The sequence below is a fragment of the Leptonychotes weddellii genome, chromosome 12 (genome assembly GCF_054177405.1).
Source record: "Leptonychotes weddellii isolate Sample4059 chromosome 12, ASM5417740v2, whole genome shotgun sequence".
Taxonomy (NCBI): Eukaryota; Metazoa; Chordata; class Mammalia; order Carnivora; family Phocidae; genus Leptonychotes; species Leptonychotes weddellii.
In genome coordinates this window covers 60,323,800-60,340,311 of record NC_138380.1, presented here as the reverse complement: position 1 = coordinate 60,340,311, position 16,512 = coordinate 60,323,800, and the positions used below count along the sequence as shown (strand labels likewise).

Genomic DNA, 16,512 nt, shown 5'->3' with positions numbered 1-16,512 from the left:
TGGGAAAGAGTTTGCTGGATTCCAGCCATGAGCATAGCTTTGCAACAGCTGAAGGCTCATTACACTCTTCCTCCAATTTTGGCCACCATAAAAGGACCCAACCTAATACTTCAAAGCAAGATCTTTAACACCATAGTGGAGACCAGTGTTTCCCAGAAGGATGCAGGTACAAATGGCATTCACTACAGCATCTGTAGCCCAGAATGCTGAAAACAACAATTATTAGCAATCGAAGCTGCTTTTATGGCCTGGAAACAGGACTAATAAGAAACTAACACCTGATAAAAGCCACACTGAGGCTATCCAGACCAATTGTAGCAGATTTAGAAATTACAACTGTAGATGCTGTTTACTGAGGACATTTTGGGCCACCTTTTCTAAGTGACTTATTTTCACCTACTGCTAAGTATCCAGGCAAACACTGTGGCTTGGAAGTTGGACTCCAAGCCCAGACCCCTACCCTCAGGAAATGCTTCAGACTGAGCATATCTCAGCCATCAGGCCCCAGCACAGACAGAAAAATGCATCTTCCCTGGGCATCTGGCCATAATCCACGATATTTGGTGGAAACACAGAGGTAAGAAAGGCTGGGAGGGGATAACCAGTGCGAGCAAATAATAGCCTCAGATACAGGCTTACCGTTGAAGTAATCTCTGTCCATTGGTATTTCTGAACATAGTATGCAAAGGACTTGGTGTAGTGGGTTGAATGGCAGCACCCAAAATGTCTGCCTAAATCCCAGAACCTATGAATGTAACCTTATTTGGGAAAAGGGTCTTTGCAGATATAAGTTAAAGATCTCAACACAAGATCATCCTGGATCATCCAGGTGAGCCTTAAATCCAATGACAAGCGTTCTTATAAAAGACTCGCAGGGAGCAACAGGATAAGGCCATGCGAAAACAGAGGCTGAGATGGCAGTTATACAGCTACAAACCAAGGAACACCCAAAGCCACCAGAAGATGGAAGAGGCAAGGAAGGAGTCTCCCCTAGAGACTTGGAGGGAGTTCGGTCCTGCCAACACCCTGATGTCAGATTTCTGGCCTCCAGAACTATGAGAGAATAAATTTCTGCTATTTTAAGGCATCCTGTTTGTAGTAATGTATCTTATTAGCCCTAGGAAATTAATACACTTGGTGAATCTCTTTAACTCGACCCTACCCTTGATGTCTATCTCCAAGACAAGAAGAAGCCCAGGCAGCAACATCATTCTCAATCCTAAATTCCTCTGTAATTATCACAGCCTCTCAGATGTGCTGCCTACCATATTCAAACTAAGGTGTATCCCTGCACCTCCACTCACCCACAACTACCCAAGTTTGGAGCAAAGTACCTGATCATGAAAGAGACTCTCCATCTTCATGGACGATTCAACCAATTAGCCTCCAACCTTCCATTCTAACACATGCTCCAACTTGGCAAACACCATTCAAAACTGTCAATGCAATTATCCTCCTGTGCAGTGCCCAGACACATGCAGACAAGGTGAATCAGCAGGTGCCTTTCTGATGCACCCCCTACAGACATCAAGGTTCTTCCACCTGCTCAGTCTCCACAGAAGTGGCATATAGCAAATTGCTCTTTTCCTCCCACAGAGTAGCCATTTCCCTAAAAATTATCATTTCTCCCTCTACCTTTTCGCAGCTCTCCACTGCTTTTGATCACCGTCCAGAGCTGAGCACAACACCTGGCACATAGAAGGCATACAATAAATACTTGCTGATGGAATGATTGGGAGCCAGATGGCTTTGGAGCATCCAGAAACTAACTAGTGCCTGAAGGAATGCTTTAAAGACTTTCCCACTGGAACTGCTACCACTGGCCTCCTAACACATTGGTTAAGTCTCTTTAGCTTGACCTTACTCTTGATGCCTGTCACCTAGTGATGATGAAAGCCTGATTTGGCCTCTTCCCATTGAGCACACAGGTACATATTAAAGCTTGCTTCCAGCAAAACCTTCCTGTCAAAGAGAGGAGTCTACGAGGTGAACAAGCAAAAATTTAAGCACAGCCCCTACCTTCTGGCTAGCCTTCTACCCCGTTTCTTCTTCCTCCATTTGGCTTCACTGGTTATAGACCTTAGTTTCAAATCTCAGAACCCTTGGCTTTTAATTAATTTTTGAACCAGCTTCTTCACCTAATGTTGCTTTCACAAGCTCTCATGCTATGCTTTGGGAGAGACAATCAGCGTAATGTAATCATACAGATCAAATACAGAATCCCAGCGACATCACCTTCAAACTACATGACCTTGAGCAAATCCCCTCTGACCCTTCATTCTTTCAACTGCCAAACAGAAAAAAGGTGTGACCTTTGCAGTTTTGTTGTGAGGTTTAGAAATGCTGAGAGGGTTAGAGAACTGGCAGAAAAGTTGAAACAATAAAAGTTCAAAACACATCAGCTATTGTTGTTATTGGACTTACCTTGATATTCGTATTGTATATTGCAGAAAGAAGTTTTGCAGAAGGCTGGCAGCCTTGACCACTCTTCTAGACCTAGAGAGATGAACAGTAGGACACTTAAGCTATCCCCAGATGTCTGTACAATTCTACATCACTAGACTAGGGGTGGAAATAACCAAAATCATAAGAGAAGTTTGAAAAAACTAGTTTGAAACATAGTTTGAAAAAAATAACTGGGGCACCTGGGTGGTGTTGTCAGTTAAGTGCCTCTTGATTTTGGCTCAGGTCATGATCTCAGGGTCATGAGATCAAGCCCCATGTCAGGCTCCACACTCAGGGGGGAGCCTGCTTGGGATTCTCTCTCTCTCCCTCTCCCCACTCATGCACAAGCTCTCGGTCTCTGACTTTCTTAAAAAAAAAAACAAAACTTTCTTAGCCTTTAATTGTATCTATTAGAAATGTAACTTTCTAGTTTTATATATCAGCAGATGTCATTCAAAATGCTTTGCAAAAATACATGAGTCGCACAACATTGTGAATGTACTAAATGGCACTGAATTGTACACTTTAAATGGTGAATTTTATGTTATGTGAATTTTACTTTAACAAAATTAATTTTTTTAAAAGATGCAGAAACTTCTGTTGTCTTCAAAATCAGAATGTTGACCTGAGGATCATTTTTACAAATAGAGATTCCGATTCTGTAGGTCAAGGTGGAGCATGGTTATCAACACCTTTTATAAAATCCCTTAGTAATTCAGATGAGCCAGGGTTAAGAACCATTGATTAATAACTTAAAATATCTCAAATTAGGCAAAGGAGATGAATAGAGTAGAAATTGCACTTTTTACAAAAAGACAATTATCTGGCTAACATGGTGTGACTCGGGGACATTCTTTTCTTTTTATAATTTGTATTATTGTGGTTACAATAAAGTTTGAAGAATGCATTTACCCATGTAAATCACACTTTCCTGTGGATCTTCATTCATTTCACTTTTAGGAAGAAATATCTGCTTGAGGTCTTGGAGCAAGCAAAAGGTAGGGCAAGCTTAGGAGCCATGAGGGGAGGAAAAATAATCCCCATGGTACCTCCTGGATTCTCTTCATTCAGTTCCATTCAAAAAGGTCCCAAAGCACAGTCTAGCATCCCATTGTGTCCTGATGGGAGGTGGGCAGGGGGCATGTGAACTTTCTGAGTTTCTTCAGTTCATCAGAGTGCTGTGAGATCTGGAGGAGAGAGGGGTACAGAGGTGCACCAAGGGTGCTGCAGGCAGTGCTCAGCTGTCCTCAACCTTCCCTCCACCTCTCCCAAGTCATTCCCTGGCCCCCTCCATGCCTGCATGTCTGGCATGTGAATGCAGACTGGATGTTACCTTTCTGAAAGCATCTGCTGCTACCAGGAAGATTCTACCTTGGACAAGAGGCTGAGATGAAGGGAGTGGATGATGGGAAGGGATGGTAAAGGGAGAAAAATATTAAAGCTACATCTGTGAGCCAGACAGTAAGAAAAAAGGGACTCTAAATTTAAAAGCAACAACAAAACACAAAAAAACAACTGCCTGGCTTCTTTATTTCTCAGATTGGAGAAAAGGAACCTCATCCTTGCTATTAAGAGGTTGCCCAGTTTGCTATTATGTAAGAGAAGGTGCTTCTGTATTTGTTTGCATTTCTTTTCAGGATAAAAACACTTACTTGTTTGACTACCCTCTTCCACATTTTATTCTTCCCTCATCCGTTAATTGTAAACTCTGACTTTTCAGATCAACTCAGATACTACCTGGCAGACTTGCTACTGCATAAATATTTATTGAATTAAGAAATGGTAAGTTGGGGTGGAATAAATGAGAAGACTAGAATGGTCTCTTTTCACTGTAACAGATTTGATGAAGCTTTCCTTGTGGTGCGTAGGAAAACTACATCACATTCTTACATTGTACGTTCTTACACTTCATTTAGTAGAAGTGTCTCCTACTTCTCTTAGAGCTGATGTCCAAGCCTCATGTAACTGAGTTGAGGCAGGAGTCTGGTACCAAGCTGTGAGCTCTTGGTAGACCCATTAATGCAAGGTTAGGAGACTAGAATATTGATGTCTACTCCCAGATACAGAAATAGTTTATGATTTGTCTCTTGGCAATTCACATCATCTTCTTGGGTTTCCACTATTGTAAAAAAAAAAAAAAAAATGGGGCTGAACTACATAAACTTCCTAGTCCCTTCTAGTCTTAGAGCTCTAATTGTTAAAACTAAATGGATGTGAGCTATTTAGGGCATTCTACTGTAGGAGAAATTAACCTTTATTGATCTTTACTCCCAAGAACCCTCACATTCACATTGCAAATAGGATCTCTCCCCCCTTTAAACATAATTGAGAATCAGAGATAAGATGGGACTTGCTCATGATCACACAGTTATCCAGGAATACATCCCAAATGGATCTAAACCCCGATTCCATTCTCTGCCACCCCACATGGCCTCCTATCTGGGAGACTGATCTCTACAAGAGGATAGTCATTTTTATTTCAGGACACAAAAAGTCCAGGTTGTACAACATTAAAAATATAGTATATTATTAAGTATAATCTTTTTTCCAGGCTTCATTTGCATTTTTTTATTGGAAGCTAACAAAGGACTGGACACTTTTTTTTATTATTTTAATTGAGCTATTAAGAACACAGAATTCATCCCATTACTGTTTCAAAAAGACCCTGCTGTCTGTATCCCCATCTCCCATCCCCATGTATGCATCTCCACTCTGTCACTCATACATTACTCAAGTTTATTGTGTAAAATTAATGTCCCCTAGGTGCAAGATCCACAGCCAGAGAACAGCTCTGGCTAGGAATATTAATTAAAACAAGAACTTTTACATGAAAATAACCTAATTGGCATGCAGTTAGGAAGAAGAATGCCATTTTTCATGTCAAAAAACGGAGCAGTCTCACATGACAATAGTTATACATTTAGTTTCCCATTGAGAACAATAAGTGATCAGCCACTTAAATGTAGTAAAGGTTCTGAAACCCATTTTGTTTTCTTCAACATAACAGCATCTATGTTTATCTTAAAATATAATTCTTCACATAGGTTCATGATATCTCTGATAGGCAAGGCCAACTACAGAGCGAGAGTATGGAAGGAAAATGGAAAGGACAGTGGAGGAGACAAGGGCTATGAGAGGTTTTTAAGTGGAATGGAATGATCAGATTGACTGCTTCCAAGGCTAACCTTGCTGGCTGTGAAAAGAACCAACCCCAGTGGGAACCCAGCAGCAGGGGAGAAGGTCAGCAGGACTGGGGGTGCAGAGGCACCTCTGCAGTACCCTGCAGAGGAGGATGAGGGACATGGACATGAGGGATAGCGCAAGTCCAAAACATTGCAGTCTTGGGGAATGGGCAGAAGGAGAAACCATGATAAGAAATAAAGACTATCAGAGGAGGAGATATTAAAATAGAGACATTTGGAGAGTAGGGAAGGGGTTGGAAGGAGGGGCACCAAATATTGAGTTTAGCATAATATCTATTAAGATAGAAATGCCTGAGCTACATCTGTTATGCAGTTGGATGAATGTACCAAATCTCAAACTTAGGAGAGATTTAAAAGACAATAAAACACAGTCATTATAACATCAGCTTTAGAGTCAAATAGACAATGGGTTCAGTCAAAGCTCTGCCATTACTAATTCTGTGAGTCTGGACAAGATTTGGAGACTTTATGAGCATAAACTTCCTCATTTGAAAATGAGGATAGTAATAATCAAATGAATACTTGGTGTGGACTAAATGAGACAAAGCAGATATATCAGTGAGCAAAGTGCCTGGCATATAGTAGTAATTGCTCCATAAATGTTATACACTATTATTATTACATAGGTTATTGAACCATGAATAAAGGTAGGAATTGAAGTCAGAAGTTTGGAGCTGATAACCCTGGAAGTACACAAGGGAAGATAATTAAAGGCAGGGCCTTAAGGATGCCAACTCTGGAGAGTCAGGCATAGCAGAGGCAGGCAAAAACAGACTGAGAAGGTGTAAAAGGGGAAAGGACAATCACAAGAGTATTGTGGCCTGGAAGCCAATGGGAATAGGCAACAAGGAGGGGGATGGATCAGAATCATTGTATTAAGCAGTTATGGAACAGAAAATTAATCATTAGACCTGTTAATGAGGATGATTTCATGGACCTGAACAAAGAGTACTCTGATGAAAGAAAGAGTAGAAGTACATAGAGACAGCATTCAGCTTTCCTAAGATTTTTATTCAGTAAGAAAAAGGAAGGACAGAGACATCTATAAATAAGTAAATTTTATAGATGCCTCTCAAATGCTCCAAAGACATAAAAACCTGGTCTCAGGTTCAAGTCAGACATTGGGATTGACAGTATATTGGGCAGCATTTGTTAAGTTTAAAACAATGGTCTTGCAGTCAGATCTGTGATCTAGTTCCAACCTGTGATTTGAAAAGATACACAACTTTTTTGATCCTCATGCCAAACAAGAATACAAATTTTAAGATTGTTCTAAGAATTAAATGAGGTAAAATATATTAAAAGATAAACACAGTTCCCACACATAATAATGTTCACCCCAAAATGGTATATTTCGAAAGTTGTAGGAGTATTTGGAGAATGGAATCAATCATCCTGAAAAAGCAGAAGAGGTAGGAATTAAAGGCCAGGCCTTGCAAGTGCCAACATTTTAGGAGTAACAAGAGAATGATTTAAGCAAATACACTACAAAATTATAGGTAGGGGCACCTGGGTGACTCAGTTGGTTAAACGTCTGCCTTCAGCTCAGGTTATGATCCCAGGGTCCTGGAATCGAGCCCCGCATTGGGCTCCCTGCTCAGCGGGGAGCCTGCTTCTCCCTTTCCCTCTGCCTGTCACTCCCCCTGCTTGTGCTCTCTCTCTCTCTCTGTCAAACAAATAAAATCTTAAGGAAAAAAAGTATAGGTAAACAGCCATAGAAGATTCACAAAGGTTGGTGAACTAGAAGCAATGCAGGAAATTGTTTCATAGTCATGAGATAGATCAATAGCACCAATATAGGGAATAAGACTAGAACTAAAATTATATCACTGGACTAGACAATGAGGAATTCACTGGGAATGGCACATGAAATTGATCTCTAAATTGTTCTGACCAGCCATTGGTTTTTGTTTCTGGTTGACTGAGGTCTTCTCCAAGGGCCACCAAATCATACCTCTGAAATATTGTTTTCGTGTCAAATGGATCTTTCATGCATCGGTGGTCAGAAAAACTAAAGGGACAGAGAGCCTGTAACTTCATCAAGCTAATAAAAAAAAGATCTAATATGCTATTTTATGTCTTCTTGAACACATGACAGAATGGGACCCAAAGATAGTTTTCACTATAACCCAACTCAAATTTTTCCAGCAACTACAATTTTCTATCAAGAATTAACTAAGGACTTTCAGGGAAGATGGCAGAGTAGGAGAATCCTAAGCTCACCTTGTCCCATGGATACAATTAGATAACACCTACATCAGTGTAAATAACCCAGAAAATGACCTGAAGTCTAGCAGAACAGACTCTCCACAGCTAAATGTAGAGAAGAGTCCACATCAAAGAGGGTAGGAAGGGCAGAAATATGGTTAGGAGCTAAACAGACCCACAGAATGGTCTGTGGAAGGAGGGATGCATAGGCAGAGAATGGGGAAAGGAACAGACATCCCAAGCATGGAGAACCCACAAAGAGAAGACAAACCACCATAATATTTGGCTTTGAAAATAAGAGGGACCAAATTTTGCAAGTTCTTACAATCAGAGGGGCTTAAAACCTGGAACTTCAAAAATCAGTGGGCTTGGCTCTAGGAGCATCAAGAGGGCAGAGTCCCTACCTTTAAAGAGACAGCACAACAAACAGTCCCACAGAGATATAGCATAGAAGCAGCAGTTTGAAAAGTGCCTGAGGTTTACAGGAGGGAGCTCTGTTTACTAATCTCAGAGCATGTGATGGCAGGGATTGTTGGGAAACTACTCCAGGAACAACAAAGCTGGCAGGCACCATTTCCCTCCCCTACCCTCCAGCCTAAACACAAAAACACCTGCAGGAACCAGCACAGTGCCAAGACTCACTACCTAACTTGCTAACACCACTCACTCTGCTCCTATGCACTTTTCCTCAAATACACTCCATCCAACCCAGCCTACCTTGGTCCAGGAAGGACAAGCATCGACCCTGCTGGCACCATGCACCTAGCCCTAGCGTTCTCTTATGGACTAGCCCTCCTCCAATATGCATTTGGCTGGAGCCCACCCAACTCTGTACCATAAGCCTGGCAGTGTGCAAGCAGTCCCAACAGAGACTAGCACCACTTCAAAGTGACTCCTACCCTAGGGAAATGGGGAGATAACCACACACACCAGCAGTGGGCTGGGAGCAGACATCTGGTCTGACTACAGGCCCCACCCACCAACAAAAGCTTCTCAGGGCACAACACAGGGAAAGTGCCCTGCAGTTTGGCAGTACTGCATCTCTGAAAAATGTCTGGTCTGACTCAATTCAGACCCAAAGTGGCCCCAGAATGACCCACTAACAACACAGGGACCAAATCCTGCCCACAACAGGCAGAGAGCCACTGTAGATGACTGGACTGAAGGCAAAAGCAGCTCAGCCATAATAGTAGGGTACACACAACACACATAGGAGACACCCATGAAGCACCAGGTTCTGGTGAACAGGAGACATTGCACTGCAGGGCACTATAGGACCTCTTCTTCTTAAGGCCACTTTCAAGAACAGGGGATGTAGCTGACTTTCCTAACACATAGAAATAGACATAGAGAGTTAGATAAAATGAGGAGACAGAAAAATGGGTCCTAAATGAAAGAACAGGACAAAAATTCAGCAAGACACCTAAACGAAATGGAGATAAATATATGCCTGGGTAGAGAATTTAAAGTAATCATCATAAAGATACTGATGGGACTTAAGAAAAGAGTGAAGGACCTCAGTGAGACCCTCAACAAAGATAGAAAATATAAAAAAAAAGAACCAATCAGAGATGAAGAACTCAATAACAAATTAAAAATACATGAGAGGGAATAAATAGTGGACTAGAGCAATAAGAAGGGATCCATGACCTAGAGGAAAGACTATGGAAAACAATCAAAATGAACAGGATAGAGAGAAAATAATAATAATAATAAATGAACATAGACTTAGGGAACTCAGCGCCACCTTAAAGCATAGTAACATTCACATTATAGAGATTCCAGAAGAGAAGGAAAAGAGGTCAGAAAATTTATTTGAAAGAATAATAGCTAAAAACTTTCCTAATCTGGGAAAGGAAACAGAAATCCAGATCCAGGAGGCACAGAGAGCATCCAACAAAATCAACCCAAGAAGGTCCACACCATGACACATAGTAAATAAAATGGCAAAAATATTGATAAAGAGAGAAATTTAAAAGCATCAAGAGAAAAGAAAAAATTTACATACAAGGGAAATCTCATAAAGCTATAAGCTGATTTTTCAGCAGAAACTTTGTAGGCCAGCTAGAGTGGCATGGTATATTCAAAGTTTTCAAACAAAACAAAACAAAACAAAAAATACCTGTAACCAAGGATGTGCTATACAGCAAGGCTATCATTCAAAATAGAAAAAGAGATAAAGGGTTTCTCAGACAAACAAAAGTTAAAGGAATTCATCACCACTAAACTAGACTTACAAGAAATGTTAAAGGGGACTCTGGGTGGAAAGGAAAGACCATAAACAGGAATAAGAAAAGTAGGAAGCACAAAGCAGCAAAATTAAGTATAAAAATCAGTCAAGGGAATCACAAAATAAAACAGTCTGAAGTATGACACCATATACCTAAAATGTGGAGCCGAGAGAAGAATAGGTTCAAACTTAAGTGACCATCAGCTTAATATAGGCTGCTATATGCAGAAAATGTTATATACACACCTAATGGTAACCACAAATCTAAAACCAGTAATAGATACGCAAATGCAAAGAGAAAGGAACCTAAGTATATCACTAAAGAAAGCCAGCAAACTATGAGAGAAGAGAGCAAGTGAAGAAAGGAACAGAGAGCTACAAAAGCAACCATAAAATAAGTAACAAAAGATCACTAAGTACATACCTACAGATAACTATCTTGCATGAAATGGACTAAGTGCTCTAATCAAAAGACATAGGGTGACTGACTGAATAAAAAAGCAAGAGCCATCTATATGCTGCCTACAAGAGACTCATTTCAGACCTAAAGATACTTGCAGATTGAAAGGGAAAGAATGAGAGAGCATTTATCATGCAAATGGAAGTGAAAAGAAAGCCAGGATAGCAATACTTATATCAGACATAATAGATTTTAAAACAAACATTGTAACAAGAGACAAAAAAGGAGGCAACATAATCATAAAGAGAATGATCTAACAAGAAGTAGTAAAATTAGTAAAAATTCATGCACCCATCACGGGTGCACAAAAATAAAGTAGCTAATAACAAACATAAAGGAAATTATCAATAATAATACAATAATAGTAGGGGACTTTAACACCCCATTTACATCAATGAGTAGATCACCCAAACAGAAAATCAACAAGGAAACAGTGGCTTTGAATGACACATTGGACCAGATAGATCTAACATACATTCAGAACATCCCATCCTAAAACAGCTGAATGCACAATTTTTTCAAGGGCTCATGGAACATTCTCCAATATAGATCACATATTAGGCCACAAATCAAGTCTCAACAAATTCAAAAAGATCAAAGTCATACCAAGCATCTTTTCCTGACCACAATGCTATGAAACTAGAAATCGACTACAAGAAAAAATCTGGAAAGAATGCAAATACATGGAAGTTCAATAACATGCTACTAAACAAGGAATGGGTCAACCAACAAATTAAAGAGGAAATTAAAAAATACATGGATACAATGAAAATGAAAGCACAATGGTCCAAAACCTTTGGGATGCAGCAAAAGCTGTTCTAAGAGAAAAATTTATAGTAATACAGGCCTACCTCAGGAAGCAAGAAAAATCTCAAACAACTTAACCTTACAGCTAAAGGAGATACAAAAAGAACAATAAGCAAAAACCAAAACCAGTAGAAGAAAGCTTGTGGCTGTATCTATCTGTCAAATAAATAAATAAATCTTAAAAAAAAAAAAAAGAATTACATAGTGATTTTACTAATCAGGCTTTCAGCACTCCAGAGATGTACTGCCTCTACTCACACTACAGCCCCCTGGTTGTTCTCTCATGTTATTTCATTGCCTTCTTGCTCTACCCTCCCCTGATTCTCTTCTTGCCTCTGATTTGTCCTTCTTAATGTTGAGGGGGATCAGAAAATGCTATGTTGGCATAAGGATTATTTTGAGCTGAAGACAATTGAGAAACAGCAGAAGCCAGAGAGCTCTTTACCTTCCCTCTACCTGCCTCAAAACAGGGCATAAATATCCCCTTATGAAGGTGTCTCCCTCTCATACCAAGAAGGGAACAATAGCCTTTACCACTGGAGGTAAAGTCTGAATAAACAAAACTATACTAAGTCACCTTTATCTTCCATTAGTTCTCCCCACATAGTTAGATCTACACAATTTATAACCCTTTGTTAAAATGGAATATGAGGGCCCAGGTCTAAATGCCTCTTTTGGTCTTCACTAATTTTTTATGTATACATGTAAAAATAACATCAGGCAGAATTTGTATGTCTTCTGTTAATTTGTTCTTTATCAGTTTAATTCACAGATCTCATTAAAAAACTAAGAGGGTAGAGAAATGTTTTTTCTTCCCTTACAATGTCTTTGCTTGTCTTCCTCCTACTTTTCAAATATTGGCTCTGTTGCAAATTCACTTCCCTCTTGCTCTTTCAGGGCAACTGATTTTGGCCTTGCTCAGGTTTACATCATTTTACTGACACAACTAATACTTGCTGAGTACCTACATTTGTCCTACTTTGGTTTAGGAAGCAACTATGATTAGAACAAATTCCCCACTTTCTTGGAGTTTACTTTCTAGAGAGGTGAATTGTAAAATAAGGACATAAATGTAAGGTATATCAGGTGTGGAGGTGTAGGTAAATGGAATGTAGAAAAATAAAGCTGATTCAGAACATATCAGAAGAATAATCACTCCTACCATTTACTAAAATATTATCATGTGCCCAAAATTATGCTAAATACATGTCATCTAATTTAATCCTTAAAATTTAAATAGCTAACTATTACTAGCCACATTTTGCAGAAGAGGCTCATCATTGTTCAGTCACTGCTAATAAAAAGCAAAACTGAGATTTATTTATTTTTTTAAGATTTTACTTATTTGAGAGAGAGAGAGTGAGAGAGCATGAGAGGGGGGAGCTGAGCAGGGAGCCCAATGCAATGCAGGGCTCTATCCTGGGACTCAAGGATCATGACCTGAGCCCAAGGCAGACGCTTAACCAACTGAGCCACCCAGGCGCCCCCAAAACTGAGATTTAAACCCAGATTAATCTAACTACAAAACTGTTTTCTTAATCACTGCCCTATACAAATATTGTAGTTGCTTGTGAGAACCATCTGTGGTATGGTGTCTGAGCCCTAAGTTAGTGCTACATCCCAATAGACATCTCAGGTATCTTAGGACATACTTATTTTTGAAAGCAGCAAATAATGTAAAACCCTGTTCTTCACTATGTCCTGAATGTTTGTCAAGAGACTTACTTTAACATGTACAAAACAGAGCAAAATATTTTTCTTCCAAACCTCTTCCTCTTCTTCTTTTCCTATTTGTTAATAATATCACAATCCTTATGAATTTAGGAACAAAGTGTATTAATCTAGTCAGGAAAGAGAAACCATACAATGATGGAAAAGTTTAATACAAAAGCTATTAACTATGAAAGGGGATAGATGTACTGAGAGATAGGCTTGGGAGAAGAAAGAATTGCTATGAATCCAGGGTAGCAGATATCAGAAGCAGCCACTGTCCCCAGAGCTGAGGCAGAGTGCACAAGGAAGGCCCCAGCGCTTTCAGCATGAGACCCAGACGTTGTTGGAGGGGGCATAGCCAGTTCCCTGGATGGCAGAGAAGTCACCATGGTGCAGTGCTGGTGGAACTTGCCAGAAATCAGCCCTGTACGGGGCCAAGGAGAGCTGTTCACAGGGGGGTGTCTCACTGGAGGCATTCTGCTGCCAAATTTTCTGAGTGGGGTGAGTGAGGGAGCTGCTGGCTGCTGGCCACCGGCCATGGGGAAGCTGTGCGGGACACAGGAGCAGGTGCTGGAAAGAGACACACACACACACTTCACCAGAACCAGGAAGCAAAAACCTTTCCTCTTGTGCCCTCTACCAACAAACCTGAATCTTGTGCCAGCTGGCAAAGGAAATGTACTTAAAGGGACCACATTCATTTCACAGAGCGGGCTTTGGGTGAATTTGAAGCTGAATGGCTATAGGTGGCTCTACATGGCTAACTGGTGCACGGGAACCATCCCAGGTTGATCACCCCTCATCCCACCCCCTGATCAGGCTTGTACCACGTCTTGCAGAGCCTGCCCTGGCAATGTCTGGGCAGCTCCACAGCTGCATCATCATCTCCTGCTCCTCACTGGTCTCCTACTTCTCAGCAGTTCACATTCCAGCTCTCCTTCCCACTACCTCTAGAGATACTTTTCTTAAAGGCAAAAATGCATCTATGGATGGGCTGTGTCAATAGTTCCTCTATGAATTTAGACAGGATGCATGTGAGACCAAGGAGTACAGTACTAATTGGTCTCAAAGGACAGCAAGTGAGCATATAATACTCTATCTGGAAGTTAGCAATTCTCTTCTTGAATTTTCCATCCTGGTTTTTCATCCCATTGAGTTATGGTTTGGAAGCCATAAGTACACTTAGGAATTGTGGGAGACAACTGGCAGGGTGGGGGATGAATGATAACGCTTTGCTCAAACCTGCATTTCAAATACTGAAAAAGAAGTCCTTTTAGACCATGGATTGAAGATAGGAGAAAAGTAGGACTATCATTTGAATTATTGACTAACAAACAATTGAATGATTAACGAGTGCTTGCTATATACACGACACTGGAGGTGCTTATACCTGGGCATCGCTGGCTTCTCTATTAGGGAAAGTGCTGAGGACCCATGATGGAAATGTTTCCATTTCTTTTAAAATCAGAAGGAAAGGAAATGAACTTTTAGGTCAAAGAAAATATTTTAACATATAATAATATATTTTTCTGTATACCAATACAATTATAAAATATACATCCTAACATTTTGTGTAGAGGGAAGGATCCACGAAGGCAAAAGTGCTCAGGACCCATGAAAGCCATAATGTGGTCCAGTGTCCAGGGGCTCAGACGTAAGTTGGGAATCCAGCTCAGTGTTTTCTAGTCTCTGAGCCATGGACTTGCAGAGTTAATGCTCTTGTAGTATTGTTTGTAGACTGAAGAATCTCTGAAAAAAAATTGTGTACCTTTGTGATCAATAAATGGGAATTTATTTTTAAAGTGTTTCAGAAGTCATTTTTTCATATATATTCTCAGCAATGATTACTGAGAGAATAGTTACTATGATGTATACCTGAAAAGCATCCATATAGTTTTGTTATGTTAGAAAAGTAATCCATAAACTGGAATGGCTAAAAAAGCATTGATTTAGTAGACCTATATACCAACTATATCAACATTTTATTTTATTTTATTTTATTTTATTTGACAGAGAGAGACACAGCGAGAGAGGAAACACAAGCAGGGGAAGTGGGAGAGGGAGAAGCAGGCGCCCCACAGAGCGGGGAGCCCGATGCGGGGCTCAATCTCAGGACCCTGGGATCATGACCTGAGCCAAAGGCAGACACTTAACGACTGAGCCACCCAGGCACCCCTATATCAACATTTTAAAAAACTTTATTATAACTAATACTTTCTAGATTGAGCCAGGATGTGTTCATTTAGGTCAAGAGTATACATATACTATAGGGTAAATCTGAGAGATGATGACTGGCCCTGGCCTATACTTGGAAGGGGACAAACCCAGGGTTGATTTATTTTTTATTTTTATTTTTTTATTTTTTATTTATTTTATTTTTTTTAAGATTATTTATTTATTTATTTGACAGAGAGAGACATAGTAAGAGTAAGAACACAAGCAGGGGGAGTGGGAGAGGGAGAAGCAGGCTTCCCGATGAGCAGGGAGCCCGATGCGGGGCTCGATCCCAGGACCCTGGGATCATGACCTGAGCCGAAGGCAAACGCTTAACGACTGAGTCACCCAGGCTCCCAGATTTTTTTTTTTTTTAAATCCATTTCCAATGCTCAGTGAAAATTGGAATGATATTCAGCTCTTCCCTTGCTTGTTAGAACTCTACCTTGTTGGCTTCAGGTCACCAGCTTCTCCTGGTTCTCTCACTTTTCCCTCTCATTTGTCTTGACATCCATAAAGTCCTGCCTTGATTTTTCTCTCTCGTATATCTCAGAGTGGAAAATTGCTTCTCCAATTTAACTTGCATGGCTTCAACTCCCAGACATTTCTGATGGTTTGAAAATCTACATAATAATAATTGCACTTACCACTGATCATGAGATCATTATACACCAGCACATCTCTAAGCTCTATGTATATGTTATATCATTTTATTTATATAGTGATATATTATCACTATCCCTATTTTTAAATGAGGGAACAAATTCATTATAGTTAAAGATTTTGTTCAAGCTCACATAGTCAGCAAGTGGTCGAACTTGGTTTTGAACACAGACCCATGTGAATCCTAAACTATCATCATTAACAACTGTGGTCTACTGTCTTCCAAAATTCCCATTCATTCCAATTTCACCCTCCAACTTCCCCTACCCAAACCTAACCACACAAAACACTTCTTTTTGTATTCCTTATTTTGCTTCATGATTTGATCTTCTATATAGTCTCCAAATCTGGAAACATCCTGGACTCTCCCTTTCTATTATCCCCTGTCAAATTGTTCTTCATGTCTAGCAGCATTTAGACAGATGTCATGGCAAGTATATGTTGCTAACATCTCCTGCCTCCTAATTGATTTCCTGGGCTGGTCTTTACATAATCCATTAGTCCTACCCAGTTAACAGATATTTTTAATCAATCTGATCTTGTCACTTTGCTTAAAAACCTCTCTTGGC

General features: G+C 40.1%; 1 long non-coding RNA gene across 1 annotated transcript in view; it reads left to right on the top strand.

The window, feature by feature from the left end:
* LOC145716558 (uncharacterized) overlaps positions 1 to 2,651 on the top strand; it is a 29,660-nt gene extending 27,009 nt beyond the window's left edge. Inside the window, exons 2-3 of the long non-coding RNA XR_014139336.1 lie at positions 1,646 to 1,838; positions 2,451 to 2,651. This is a non-coding gene — a long non-coding RNA (uncharacterized LOC145716558). The remainder of the gene's footprint in view (positions 1 to 1,645; positions 1,839 to 2,450) is intronic.
* The last annotated feature ends 13,861 nt before the right edge of the window (positions 2,652 to 16,512 follow it).